This window comes from Tamandua tetradactyla, chromosome 12 (assembly GCF_023851605.1).
Source record: "Tamandua tetradactyla isolate mTamTet1 chromosome 12, mTamTet1.pri, whole genome shotgun sequence".
NCBI lineage: Eukaryota > Metazoa > Chordata > Mammalia > Pilosa > Myrmecophagidae > Tamandua > Tamandua tetradactyla.
Window position 1 is genome coordinate 25,758,104 of NC_135338.1, and position 14,187 is coordinate 25,772,290.

At 35.1% G+C, this 14,187-nt stretch overlaps 1 protein-coding gene and 1 pseudogene across 8 annotated transcripts in view; one reads left to right on the forward strand and one right to left on the reverse strand.

Moving 5' to 3' along the window:
• Positions 1-14,187, forward strand: part of RAD51B (RAD51 paralog B) — an 889,743-nt gene that overhangs the window by 268,677 nt on the left and 606,879 nt on the right. The gene's annotated exons all lie outside the window — the stretch shown is intronic.
• Positions 5,522-6,013, reverse strand: LOC143651904 (putative ribosome biogenesis protein RLP24 pseudogene; annotated as a pseudogene).

Consider the following 14,187-nt stretch of genomic DNA (forward strand, 5'->3'; position numbering starts at 1 on the left):
AGAATTTGAGGCTTGGATCTAGGTATATTGGTAATGGCTGTGACTGTTGAGGGTAAGTGGATGTATATTCTGAAGTATTCTAGTGCGTCATCAGCATATTTACTTTGTAGTTTACTTACAGGGTTTCTCTTTGAATCCTATGCCTGGAGGAGTCTCCAGGGTTTTAGACACCGCACCCAGTTTTTACAGTTACAAGTTTCTTTCCTGGTATTTATATAGTTGTTTATTTACTTTCCAAGATGATTCTTATTTGAGATGAGTAGAAATTGGACTTTTCATGAGGGCTGAGCTTGCCTCCTTGCTAACTTGTGGCCAGAGACAGGTCATGATAGTATTTCATTTTCTTTACTTTGTATAGTGTTGAGAAGAGTTGAGTCATTTGAATTCTAGGAAGTATTGAAAGAAAGCTAGGTTGTTCATTACATTTTGTGAAGTGAGAAAGAGGAAAAATTGTTTCTTACCACAGTAATTTCAGCTTCTGAAAGATGTGTTAATCAACCAGCTATAGACACACCTGTTCCCAACTCAGATTTTTTTTAATGGACTTTGGCTTTTCAGTCATTTAGAATTGAGTTTGTTTTTTTTCCCTTTCCTTCCATATATATATATATATGATACACACCCTTCTTCCCTCCCCTTTGCCATACTTCTGTTTCCTTGAGAAAAGGAGAGTCCCCTTTAGACTGTAGAATAAACATGTCTTTGTGAGGTGTGACTTATTTATGCTTGAGGGGTTGTCAGTGTGTACACAATAGAGAAGGTGATGGAGGCTTCTAGGGCTTGCCAAGTCAGCACTAGGTGCGTGTTGAGGCCAAAGAGCACGTTTAGCAGGCTGAAAAAAATTTAACAAGCCAGAACATTTTACAGTTTCCATATTTATCAAACATGTCAGAGGATGGGATAACAAAGCCTTCCAGGGATTAACTGCCTCTAGGACTTGAACTGTTTTAAGATGGAGGAAGCCAGGTTCTCAACACCCCATGATTTGCTCACCCCATGATTTGCTCTAACAACTACAAGAGTCAGAATGTAGGTGATCCTTGCTGAATGAAAGGTAATCCCGAGGCTAAAATGCTCCTTGAATGGGAAGAAAACAAGCGCCTCTCACAGATGAAGTATGTGTGAATCTATCTGACCAAGCTTTGGAGTTTGAAGTTTATTTACCTAGATCTTCGATTTTATTAATTCTCTGGTTGGTGGACTTGGTGACTGTTGACACTAAGAACTTAGAATATGAAGCTTAACTAGAAGGCGTTTAGAAACGAACAGATATTCTCAAAGAAGAGTGGGCATTTGCCTTTTGGAGCTTGGCAAAACATCCTAGAGTTACTATTTGTTTTTAAATGTTTGGGGTTTGGCAGATCCTACGATTCATTTTGTCAAACACTTTCCTTTGAACTTAGTACAGGAATATTTTGGGTGGAATTTAATTGCTTTATTGGTGATTCATTTATATTATATTGATCCGAATGCTATTTTGGAAAAGATATTTGACTCCGAAATATTAAGAACTTTATTTAAAACACTTTTTTCACCTCAACATTTTTTTTAGATAAGGAAAAAAATGGAATTCAGACCCCACATATTTTCAGTGAGATTTGGAATTTTGAATCTTTAACAATATAGTAGTTTCCAAACTTGTCCATAGTGTTTTCTTCATAAAAACAAACCAGACTCTATTTGTCTGTCTTACTTGATCTGCAAATCTTAAGAAAAGTTTACAGAGCTGATTTCAACCTTGGACTGATACATAACTTGAAAATTAATATTTAAAAAAGGATCTCAACAAATAAGTAGAGAGAGAAACCCTTTTCTGGTGAAAAAAGTTGGAATTAGAAGAAAAGTGAAAGCCCAAAAAGGCTAAGCATAGGGTAGATCTTTGGTCCTAAAGTCAACTTGCTAGAGGTGGCAAATCCCCTGAGAAGAGTTATATCAGGTGTCATGATATAAACTGTAGCTTTTCCATTCCAGTTAGTAGAAAAGGTTATAAAAGAAGGAAATGTCCTGAGATTTTACAACTGATTTTACAAATGAGGACAAAGCCATGAACTTTTTAAAGACTAAAGAAAAAACATGGCTAAATATGACACCCAACTTCTTATTGCCTATTAAGCTGCAACAAAGCATAATTATATAAGCAGGTTTCTTCTTGCCTACTGTCAGCCTCCTTTCTTTTGTAACTGGCCCAGAAAAGCAATGCCAGGAATTGGAACAACTACATATTGTCCCTTGAAAAAAACAACAGTGTGAATAAACATCCGGCCAGGAGGAAGAAGTATTTTGGACAAATTGACATGGATGTCTTCACATTAAAATTATTATGAAAACAAATTGGTAGGTATTAGAAAATTCCAATTCTGAATCCTGCAAACTGACATAAGGAGAAGGACAGAGTGATATAGGTTCTTTTATTTTCTTCACATGGTGGGTGAAGGGGATTATAAATAGCTCAGTGGTCTAGCTGATGGCTTTCTTCTTTCTCTTAATCCATATATTCCTTACTCTGTTTAAAATGCCAGGGAAGCAGGAAGTTCTGTTTTGAGTCTTTGACCTTAATCTGTCACCAGTTTAGCCCATCAGAGTTTAGGTAGTCTTCAGAGTTCTACACTGATTTAGGTCTAAAAATATACATATATATATATATATATTTAAATTTTTTTTTGGGGGGGCAACTTTCCTTATATTTCTTTAAGTAATTCTAAGAATTCCTTTCAGTATAAGAAAATTCCATGTTTTTTCTTATTAAACTTTGGTCCTGGTTACTTTAAACCAAATAACTTAGTTAAGATATCCTTTTGTTTGTTTATTTTTCACTTTCTTTTTCTCCCTTCCTTACTGGCTATAATCTAATTAGTGGGTGCTTGTCAGTGTCAGTGAGAGTATTGTCAGATTTCACTTTTTGCCCAACTGCAATTTGTGTTCCACAGGCAAGACTTTTATGAAGTTGTGCAGAAAGGGTGCATCTTATGAGTCTGGTGTTAATACCTGGTGAAAATTGAAATAATTTATTATATTATTAGGGGTATAAGTTAGGTTTGCATAACAGAGACTATTTTAAGGGTAACTCCTGTTTTATACTTCCTGTCTCCCATAGTGTCCTTTAAGTAGAGGCTGAATAAAATTGTTACTGATTTTAATTGTTAATTTTTGAAGGTGAGAGAAGATTATTTAATTCTATATCTCTTTAAAAAATATTTTTATCAATTTTTAAATTTAAAAAAATGACAAGAAAGAAACATAAACATTCTTAACATATGATCATTCCGTTCTACATATATAATCAGTAATTCACAATATAATCACATAATTGCATATTCATCATGATAATTTCTTAGAACATTTGCATTAACTCAGAAAAAGAAATAAAAGGACAACAGAAAAAAAATTCATACATACCATACCTCTTTCATTGATCACCAGCATTTCAATCTAAGTTTATTTTAACATTTGTTCCCCCATTATTTATTTTTATTCCATATGTTTTACTCGTCTGTTGATAAGGTAGATAAAAGGAGCATCAGACACAGGGTTTTCACAATCACACAGTCACACTGTGAAAGCTATATCAGTATACAATCATCTTCAATTAATTCTATATCTTGATATAGATTTCAGAAGTGGTGAACAGCATTTTTTGCCAAAAGTCCATGAACCTAATTGGAAGCAAAAGTAATAACATAGTTTTTAAAAAGTTGTTAATTTTTTAAAGAGAAGCATAAAATGTTGTGGACACCTGCATTTGAAATTAAAATCAACAACAAAACATTCTCATGAATAAATATATAAAATAGTAATTTGAAAATACCTTAGTGCTGTATTTATTAGTTCTGTAGTAAGTATTAGTGACTAAGGGAGAGGCCAGGATGTAATGTGGAATAGGACAGAAGAAAGCAAGGTATGTAAATCATCAGGGATGATGTTGTAACTGCTTACCAGCACTAAAAAAAGAGGAGCCTTATAGATTTTTTAAGGATATAAAATTATTAGATTTTTAAATATAAATATTTAAATTATTACCTCAAGTCTAAAAGCAGGGGCTTTCCTTAGCTCTTCTCAGTTCTCTACTTAGATTTAATACCACCACCACCAACAGCCTGGCTTCCTCCTATGGAAATTGTAAAATACTATATCTCATTGTAGAGATAAAAGTCCTGTGGAACAGCTTGCTTATTTTGTGACCTTTTAGAAGATGACTTCCAAAAACCTTTGAAAGCCATGCACAAATACTGTGGTTTCCAGTATAAAATGGAATTTGTGGAAATAATTCAAATAAGATAAAATTATGTTGATGTCCAGTTTAAGTTCATTTGATGAGGAATCTTCCTTTTTAGGATAATGTTATAATTTTATATTTTTTTACAAAACTAAAAATATATATAATATAACCATGTATGTCCATGTGTTTTGCTTACCAAGCTTACTTCTTTTTAGGTTCTTAACTAAGTATTTAAGAGAAATTGAAAGGTGCAGTAGATGTTACATTAGAATTGGAGTCAGGACACAATAGGCCAGGCTTTTCTAGGTCTCGATTTATTTGTCTGTAAAATGGTGAGTTTTTCCAGCTCTAGGATTCTGGTTTGTTTTGATTATATCATTTCCTGTATTCCCATAGTAGTAAGACACCCTGTATGCTTACTACAGGATTATTTTATTATAATATGTTATGTATCTACATAAATAAGATTTCTACTTTTAGAAGTCTTTTTTAATTTTAGAAATTATTTTATTTCATGTGCGAATAATAAGCCAACACTTTACCCATAAACTCTATTTTCAAAAACAGGAGCTTTTGTAAAGAAAAGAATACAACAAAATTTGAAAGGGCCTGGGATTCTTCTGCTTCTAAAGTAGTGCCAAACAAGATAAATAAAACTTGTTCCACTAGGAATCTCAGGTTAGTGGAAATTAATAGAGTTTAGTGCCATTTCAGGAAAAGATCATTCAGCACTCACCCACAAAATCCACAACTGGCTATCAGAACACTTAGGTTGGAACACTCCAACATAATTGGGCCTCAATCTCAGGGGGGTAAAATGTAAGATATTAGTAAACCAAAACAGGAAATCTTAAAAATAAAAATATCATTTGAGGCCCATTTTCATGCAGATTGTTAGTTGCTTATGTATCCTTCCCTTCTGTAACATTGATGAAAAGAGTATTTTACTGCAAAGAAAGAATTATTTTATGTATCATTAACCATGAATTTTTGTCATTCCCTTTAATGCTGCCTAGGGCCATTATCCAAATGATATGGCCATTTTATGCTGCAATTCACTTCTGTACTTACAGAATTTTCATGATTTATATAAGTACAACTTATCAGTGAAGGTTTAAAGTTGAGATAAAATCTAACATCCATAACATCCAGTGTTTTATAGATAGCAATTTAGGAGGGATTTTTAAAAAATTATTTTTCATTTCAGTGACCTTATGGTAAAAATAAATCAATAGTTTAGAAGTTCCAAGTCTTTGGAAGAGATTTTCAAGCACACATATAGAAATGGTTACAGACAGTGAGATTTTAAGAAATATCTTCCATGTCCATATCCTGTTGTACTTGCTGAATCATTTTTTCTTCCAGCTGCTTTCCTTTGCCTGTAAGAGGAGCCCAGATAAGAAGGATGCTTTGCTTGACTTCTTTGGTGTCCTGAACTTTCTGTTGTTCTTTATTTTTCTTTAACTGGCTCATTATAAATTTAGCTTGGCGTTTTTGTTTAATTTCTTCGACTGTCTTCATTGCATCAGTAGTTTTATTTCATAGCTCTTGCAGGTACTTGACAGGTTCATTTCTATGTTTTTCAAATTCAGATGAATTAGCCACTGCAGGTTCTTTACCAGCTGCCTTCTGGAATGCTTTAGTTCACCTGACCTTGGGAGGATTACGCTTCTTTTTAAAGTTTTTATGATATTTGGATTTACAAAATCTGAATGCCTTACAGTCATTGCAGGGGAATATCATGCCATGGCTGGGATAGATTAGTCCCGAACAGAAATTATACTTCTCAATCCACATATTGAACCCGTGTGTGTACCCAGGGCCAGTAAGCTGAGTTTGAGGTAGAAGTCTTTTGGTTTGTTTGTTTTTTGTATATTTAAAATTTTTATGCTTTTTAGACTAGAAAGCAAAATAAAGAATACTAGGTAGGTAACTTTCAGAGAATTAGAGAACAAACAGAAGGGAAATAAGGCTGATGAGAAAGTGTTCCCTTGTCATTGAGGGAGCATATGGCTAAGGAATGAAACAGAGGGGTAAGTAACAATACTATCAGTCTCTGTTGCCCGGGAGAGTAAATTCCTTTACTGCTCCCACCCGGGAGAGTAAATTCCTTTACTGCTCCCACTTCTGTACAAAATCTTGTTACTATTAGTTATTTTCAAATTATGATTATAAAAGAAACGTGTGTCCATTGTGGAAAATTAGAAAAAAATGAAGAAAAATAAAGAGCAACCACCTCTAACACCACCACCCAGAAATAATGACTCAACTTTTTAGTGTTATTTCTTCCTAATCTTTTCTCATGTAATTTAACATAATTGAAATCATGTTGAGTAAACACTTTCTTGGACTGCTTTTGTTTTTGTAGACCACTATTTTTTTGCACTTATTTTGAGTAATTACCATGTGCCAAGCACTGTGTTACATATTGAACAAATATTATTTCATCCCATCAACACTATGACGGCAGGTATTATTGTGCCTTGAGCTTGTGTTTCAGGAAACGTTAGTCTGCAAATGAATCTGCTTCTTTAAATGAACTTCACCATATGAAGAGAATGCAGACAATAGGAAAGAAAGCTAGATATTTTTTATGGGTGCTTTTTTCTTTTTGATGAGGTTTCGTTTTGGAGGGAAGAAAGAGGAGGATCCTTTTTCTTTAAAGAGTGAAATATTATTAACTGAAACTTTATCTACAGCATTTAGTGTGTCAAAAAGTTCAAAATTGTGAAGAAGTCTCATCAGAATAAAGCCTACTTTATTCTGATATGGACATTGTTGTTGAGTGTTCACTCTTCTAATGCCTAGATGAAGTACACAAGGAAATAACTGAATGTTACAATATTTAGATAGTGAGTAACCAGAACATTCTTTAGGTATTTAATAAGAGGTTAAGGTTGGCCTTTCTAGGGCTTATATGATGCAATTGAGACCAGGAATCAGTAAGTTAGACACTTTGTTGGCTGTTAGAGGTGACAGACTCTGGTCCAGTCCGACCCTACCCTGTAGGGGCACCAGGACACATCCAAGCCAGTAGAGATCGCACAGAGGCTTGCCCTAGCATGCCTATCCAACCAAAGGCCTTAGCTCCTCCTTCAACAGCCAATGCCTCTCCATCTTTCCTTCTAAGAGTCACTCTTTGCCCTTTCCTTCGCCTTTTTGATTACAAATAAACTACAGATTCCCAGGTGCAGATAATCTTTAGCTCCTAGAGTGAGTCCCAGGTTTCCTTGGAATTCCTATTAAGACTTTGAGATTTGATAGTGGGAGTTTTCAAACAACCTTTCAAAATATCTCTTGGCTTTGCCCTCATGCATCTATTACCATAGCCATGACAGTAATCCAGGACTTCATGATATAAGTCCTTCATTACTCCTAACAGTCTCCTAACTGACCTTTATGCTTTTTCCCTCACTACTTACCATCTCCATGCCATCTTACATACCATCTCCAGATTTATGTGACTAAAACATTTCTCTCATGTCATTACTCTGCTCAATAATACCTTGAACATCAAGCCTATATTTCTTGCTTGTCCTTTGAGGCCCTCTTTAATCTGGTCATGTCCTACTCTTACTTCCCTCAGAAATAAGGTATAGTTGCTGGTGTGTGCTTCAGCCTATACAGTTTTTATCATATCTTTCAATGGGTTTTGAAAATCCTTACTTCTTTTTTTAATTTACCCAAATATTTATTGTCCTCAAGTTCTGTTTCTTCTATGATATGTTCCTTCATGCAGTCCACCTACATCTTTTTCTTTATCTGCCCTTCTTTTGTAGATATTATATGTATGAAGTCATGTTTTATGAAAGTTATTTTTCCTCACTTGATTATACATTTGTTCATCACAGAAACAATGATAAATATTGAATGAATGCTATCTTGTTCTTTTTTCTTCTCCATGTTTGCCTTCTTCCCATCACCCTTCCTTGGCTATTATCATCATTTTGAACTATATTTTCTGTCTCTTCCATCATCTTTCTCTTCTGACAGTCTCATCAAAATACCAATGTGCATCATTTTTAGTCTAAAATGAAAGCTTATTTTTCTTATATAATAGTACAAAATATATTTTCATGTAAGAAAATTTGAACCCTAGATAAAATATAATGAAATAAAAATTACCTGAAATTCCATCAGTCTACCATGAACATTTTAATGACTTTCTTTTTTTTTTCATCTCTATTCATACATCTGTGCATGTATACACATACACATTCACATATTGACGTGAACAGGATCATGCTGCTTTTTCAAGAATATCTTTTTAAAAAAAAATGTTTTTATTGATAAAACAGCATATAAACACAGATATTCTTAACATACAAACATTCCATACATGGTATACAATCAGCGGCTCCCAATATCATCGCATAGTTGTATATTCATCAGAGTGATCATTTTTTAGAATATTTACATCACTCCAGAAAAAGAAATAAAAAATAAAATAAATAAAATAAAAAAAGAAAAAGAAAAAGGAAATAGAAAGAAAAAACAAATACATAGCATGCCCATTGCTCCTCCCTCTCATTGAGTGGTATTTCCATCTACTCAATTTATTTTAACCCTTGTTCCCCCTATTATTTGTTTATTTTTTTATCCATATTTTTTACTCATCTGTCCATAACCTAGAAAAAAAGGGCATCAGACACAAGGTTTTCACAATCACAGTCACATTGTAAAAGCTATATCATTACATAACCATCTTCAAGAAACAAGGCTACTGGAGAATAGCTCTATAGTTTCAGGAACTTCCCTCTAGCCACTCCAATACACCATAAACTGAAAAGGGATATCTATATAATGCGTAAGAATAACCTCCAGGATAATCTCCTGACTCTGTTTGGAATCTCTCAGGCACTGATACTTTATTTTGTCTCATTTCCCCTTTTGGTCAAGAATGTTTTCTCAATCCCTTGTTACCGGGTCCCAGCTTATCCTGGGGTTTCATGAATTTCTTTTTAAACTTGCAGATTTTTGTGAGAAAGGAAATTTCCCTTCCCTTTTTTTCTTCCTCCCTTTGCATCATCCCTTAAGGTATCTGTGTTAAAAAGCTGACTGTTAAAAAGCTGTGTTAAAAAGTAAGCCCATTTATCGTATATAAATACATAATATATAATATATAAATGTGGGAAGGGGAGGGAAGAATGTTCTTTGCCAAAATGGTGTTATATTATGCTTTTCACATTTCACTATACGTTGAGAAAATCCTTCAAGAGAATTGGTTAATATTCAACTTTAGAAGAAAAATTAATAAGAAAAATGAATTACTAAGGGGAAAATTTGATTAGATGACCACATATAATCTAAATATATAAAAATCAATAGCTTTTCTCTATACTGTTAAACAACCAGCTAAAAATAGAAGCAGAGTAATTATTCAATTCATTGCAGTGTTGAAAATGTTTAATAAACTAATGAATAAAACGAATAAGGAAGGATGCCACATTTCTGAAATTATTTTCTTAAAAGTTGGATAAGTTTATATGAAAAGATTATTAATATCTGAATAGAAGCAAGAGTTTACGAAAAAGAATATTGAGGGGAGACTTGCCTTACCAGAATCTCTCCCATCTTTTAAATCTTTTGGAAACTCACAGGTATTTCCCATTATAATTATAGTAAAACTCAAACTCTTTAACAGGTGGCTCCTACCACCTTCATCTCATACCTCTCTGAACTCCATCTGTCTTGATATTCAGACCCACCAGTTGCCCCAGAACATTTAAACCTTCTCTTCTCTCTGCTCAGAACACACTTTTTAAAAATTTATTGTGACATAATTCACATTCTGTGTGATTTATTCAAAGTATTCAATTCCATGCTTTTTGGCATATTCCCAGAGTTGTGCAATCAACTTTAAAACATTTTCATTACCCAGAACAAAATCTGATATCCCTTAACTATTATTTTCTAACCTCCTTGCCCCTCTAGCCCTAGGCAACCACTAATCTTTCTGTCTGTATAGATTTGCCTATTCTGAATATTTCATATGAGTAGACTCATTCAATATGTGGTCCCTTGTGACTGGCTTCTTTGACGTAGCATGATGTTTTCAAGGTTCGTCTAAGTTGTAGCATGTATCAGAACTTCACTTCTCTTTATGGCTGGATAATATTCCATTGTATGGATATATCACATTTTGTTTATCCATTCATTCCTTGATGGACGTTTGGATTGTTTCCACTTTTTGGCTATTATTAACAATACTTCTGAATGTTCATGTACAAGTGTGTTTATATGGGAATATTATGCCTTTATTTCTCTAATTGTGAAGTTTTTTAATCATATGGTTCCTTATGTTTGTTTTTTAAATTTTTTAATTTTATAGTATAACACATATACAAAGCAAAGAAATAAAAAAGCAATAGTTTCGAAAGCACTCTTCAACAAGTAGTTATAGGACAGAGCCCAGAGTTTCTCATAGGGTACCATATGATCCTCTTGAATTTTTCTTTCTAAGCTGCCCCGTAATATAGGAGGCTAGAGAGCGTCAATATTTTTTTTATCATCACAATCAACTTTTTTCCTTCTTTTTTTTTTGTGAAAAATAACATATATACAAAAAAGCTATAAATTTCAAAACACAGCACCACAATTGGTTGTAGAACATATTTCAGACTTTGACACGGGTAACAATTCCACAATTTTAGGTTTTTACTTCTGGCTGCTCTAGAGATAACTGGAGACTAAAAAAGATACCAATTTAATGATTCAGCATTCATATTCATTTATTAAATCCTGTCTTTTCTGTATAGCTCCACCATCACCTTTGATCTTTCCATCCCTCTCTTTAGGGGTGTTTGTGCTATCCATTCTAAATTTTTGATATTGGAAGATTCTGTCTGTCACTAATATGGGGTAGGGAGATGGAACTATCTGATGTTCTAGAGAGTCTGGGCTAGGTTTCAGGACTTATCTGGACCAGGGACCCATCTGGAAGTTGTAGGTTTATGGAAAGTTACTCTAGTGCATGGAACCCTTGTGGAATCTTGTATATTGCCCTAGATGTTCCTTAGGATTGGCTGGAATGGTCCTGGTTGGGGGTTGGCAGGTTATGTTAGGTAGGTAGCAGGATCTACTGGAAGCCTATATAAGAGCAAATCCAGAGTAGCCTCTCGACTCTATTTAAACTCTCTCTGCCGTTGATACTTTATTAGTTGCAACTTCTTTTCCCCTCTTTGGGCAGGATGGAATTGTTGACCCCAAGGTGCCAGGTTTGGATTCATCCCTGAGAGTCCTCTCCCACATCACCAGGGAGACTTTCATCCCTTGATGTCATGTCCCATGTAGAGGGGAGGGCAATGATTTCATTTGCAGAGTTGGGCCTAGAGAGACTGAGGCCACATCTGAGGAATAAAAGAGGTCCTCCAGAAGTAACTCTTAGGCATGCCTATAGGTAGTAAGCTTCTCTACTAACTATATAAGCTTCACAAGAGTAATCCTCATGACTGAGGGCTTGGCCTATTGATTTGGGTGTTCCTAAAGTTTGACACAATATTAGGGAATTCCCTGATGGTAAGGTTTAATAGTTCCATATTCTTTCTCCCCTCCCTCAAGAGACTTTGTCAATATTTTTTGATTATCTGCTTCATATACTCTAGGATTTATCCAGGCATTACAATATTCTGTACAGGATTAAAAGACTTCTTTCTTATTCTGGGCTCCCTGTGTTTCATTTGCTCAAATGAGCTATACTAGTAGATTGAATTAGATTATGCCTACAGAAGATTTCATTTCCTGACCAAAAAAACCTTTCTTCCATTGGTCTCAATGAGTATGCATGGTTCTAAAATATAGACACTGCCTTCCTTACACCTATGTCCTGAATTACTCAAACTCCAACCTGTTCAGCTTCATTCTTATCTGTAAATATCAGGTTGTATGTATGAAACAGCCTCTCAAAATGCAGAAGTAATAATCACCACTCCAGACATTAATGTGTCTGCTCTAAAAGCTTACAATCTAGGCCCCTGTTTTCTTATAAGTATTTTCTAAAGGTGACAGCCTTTCTTGTTCTTTTGTTTCTGGCTTATTTTGTCTCACCAAGTGTCCCACATATTTATTCACATCGTTGCATGTCTCACGACTTTGTTCCTTTTTGTAGCAGCACAACCTTCATTCATAAGTATACACCATCGTTCGCCAATCAGTGCCATCCTTTAGCCACCTACACTCATCAGGCATCATGTAGAGGGCCCAAAGTCCACAGTCCATCAGCATTCTCAATTTTAGATAATTTCATTGTTCCCAAGAGGAAGAAAACCAGTAAACACACCCTCACCAAATAGGAAATCTAAACCTCCTCCTAACCTTTGTCCCTCCCCCCATTATTTATCTCTGTTCTTGCTGTGGTAGTGCTGATGGTTTCCTTTTGAACATTTGCATAGTATGCAATAGCAGTTTTCCCCGTGTACACTGGACTTAAACACTCTTTGTTCAAGAATCATATCTTTGAAGTGATTCTTGCAAGAACTAATTCATATTTCTAGTGTTAATCAATGGGACATGTAAGTGTATACAATCCCCTTTCAATATTGTTCATCTTCAATATGGTCATATTACTTATATACCCACTATAGAACCTACCTATTCCCTTACATTGGAGTTCAACCTCATTAGCTAACGGTTCACCCATCTGTAGCTTCTATGTATCTCTAAGTCCCCTATATTCAGTATTACAAGCCTCGGCTTATACCTTTATGCTGTTGACAAATTCTTTCAGGACTCATTCGTCTGTGACAACTTTAATCTCCCCCTCAGTTTTGAAGGTCAGTTTGGCTCGGCTGGATACAGAATTCTTGGCTGGACGTTTTTCTCTTTCAGGATCTTGAATATGTCATATAACTGCCTTCTCAGCTCCATCGTGGTAGTTCAGTAGTCTGAACTCAGTCTTATTTGGTTTCTGTTATATGTAGTAGATTGTTTTTCTCTAGCTACTTTCAGGAATTTCTGCTTCTCTTCAGTATTTCACAGACTGATTAATATGTGTCTTGGGGAAGGCCTATTTGAATTTATTCTGTTTGCAGTTTGTTGGGCTTATTTGACATGTTTATTTATGTCCTCCATAAGTGTTGGTAAGTTTTCCCCCATTATATCCTCACCTACTCTTCTTAACCCTTTACCCCCTCTTCTCCTTCTGGGATACCAATGATTATTGTATTTATGCACTTTGTTTTGACTATCATTTCCCTGAGATTCAATAAAAAATTTTCCGTCTTTTTTGCTGTTTGCTGTTTTAAGTCTTTGAAGTCAGTTATCCTGTCCTCTATATCACTTATTTCTTCCATCTCTTCAAATCTGTTGTTGTGTGCCTCCAGTATGTTTTTTAATTGGTCCGCAGAGTCTTTAATCTCTCTAATAGCCGCTGTTTTCTATTTATTCTTTCAAATTCCTCTTTATGCTCTTCTGCTGTCTTCCTTGATCTCCTTTATGTCATTTGCCAGCCCACTTATTTTCTTAAGTAGAATTATATGAACATCTTTGATTAGTTGTTCCAATGTCTGTGTCTCCTCTGGTGTTTTAATTTGGTCATTAGTCAGGGCCATATCTGTCTGCATTGTGATATGCTTCGTGATCTTCTGCTATCTTCGTGTCATGTAAATATCTTGATTGATTTACTTGGGCAGTTTATTTCTTTCAGTAGTGTATGGGCTTGTGTTTGCCAGTTGTATGTACAGTAGGGAGCAGGGTATGGGGTGGGGCACTCAGTGTGGTGATTTTTTTCAGGGCAGGTATAGGTGCAGGCTGGGGATGTTAAGTTAATACTCGTGGATATGGGTGCCCAGTGGCCCGGGAGGATGTAGGTGTGCGGAAAGGCACCAGTTTGGGGGTGTAATTCTGGTGTGCTCTGGTCTAAGGCATGGGGCCCTTTGTGTGCATGTGTAGAGCTGTGGCAACAGGTCAGTCTTATGCCTTCATGCATTGAGGGCAGATGTGACCTAATTGTACAGATCAGCATTTTCTCTGAG